At 47.2% G+C, this 326-nt stretch overlaps 1 protein-coding gene across 1 annotated transcript in view; it reads left to right on the forward strand.

Annotated features, from left to right (window-relative positions):
• Cfap97d1 (CFAP97 domain containing 1) overlaps positions 1-326 on the forward strand; it is a 5,447-nt gene that overhangs the window by 2,831 nt on the left and 2,290 nt on the right. The gene's annotated exons all lie outside the window — the stretch shown is intronic.

Consider the following 326-nt stretch of genomic DNA (forward strand, 5'->3'; position numbering starts at 1 on the left):
AACTCACTCTGTAGACCAGGTTGGCCTTGAACTTAGAAATCTGCCTGCCTCTGCCTCCCAAGTGCTGGGATTAAAGGCGTGCACCACCACGGCCCAAGATGTCCCCTCCTTTATGGGGTCCAGGAGAGAGAGTTACCCTCTTTCCTCAGTCTGGTTTATTGTTGGAGTTGTTGTTGTTTTGGTTTAGTTTGGTTTGGTTTTTTGCGTGTTTTGTTTTTGGTGTTTGGTTTGTTTTCTAACAGTGTAGTCCTGGTTGTCCAGGAACTCACTCTGTAGACCAAACTTGCCTCAAACTCTCAGAGATTTTCCTGCCTCTCTTTGCCCCC

Source organism: Mastomys coucha, unplaced genomic scaffold, assembly GCF_008632895.1.
Source record: "Mastomys coucha isolate ucsf_1 unplaced genomic scaffold, UCSF_Mcou_1 pScaffold5, whole genome shotgun sequence".
NCBI classification, from domain to species: domain Eukaryota; kingdom Metazoa; phylum Chordata; class Mammalia; order Rodentia; family Muridae; genus Mastomys; species Mastomys coucha.